The sequence below is a fragment of the Acanthisitta chloris genome, unplaced genomic scaffold, assembly GCF_000695815.1.
Source record: "Acanthisitta chloris isolate BGI_N310 unplaced genomic scaffold, ASM69581v1 scaffold34295, whole genome shotgun sequence".
In the NCBI taxonomy this organism is placed as follows: domain Eukaryota; kingdom Metazoa; phylum Chordata; class Aves; order Passeriformes; family Acanthisittidae; genus Acanthisitta; species Acanthisitta chloris.
In genome coordinates this window covers 3,374-3,636 of record NW_008675967.1, presented here as the reverse complement: position 1 = coordinate 3,636, position 263 = coordinate 3,374, and positions in this window count along the sequence as shown.

Genomic DNA, 263 nt, shown 5'->3' with positions numbered 1-263 from the left:
TATAAATTCAAGGGGCCTTCAGTTTATTCTTGTTGGCTCCCCCTTCTCATTAGATTGGTCTCTCTGTGGGGATCTTCATCCCCTTCTCTCCACTGTCCACCTTTCTGGGATTCTCTCCCATGACCAGGGTCCAGAAGAGGCCACCACTGCCACGTGAGTCCAGCCCGTCTTGGCAAGAGGGAGCCTGGGAGAGCACTCTGGCGGGAGGACAGCAGGAGAAGCTAGCCTTTCCCTGCCTCCTGCTGGCGCCTTGAAAAGGCTTG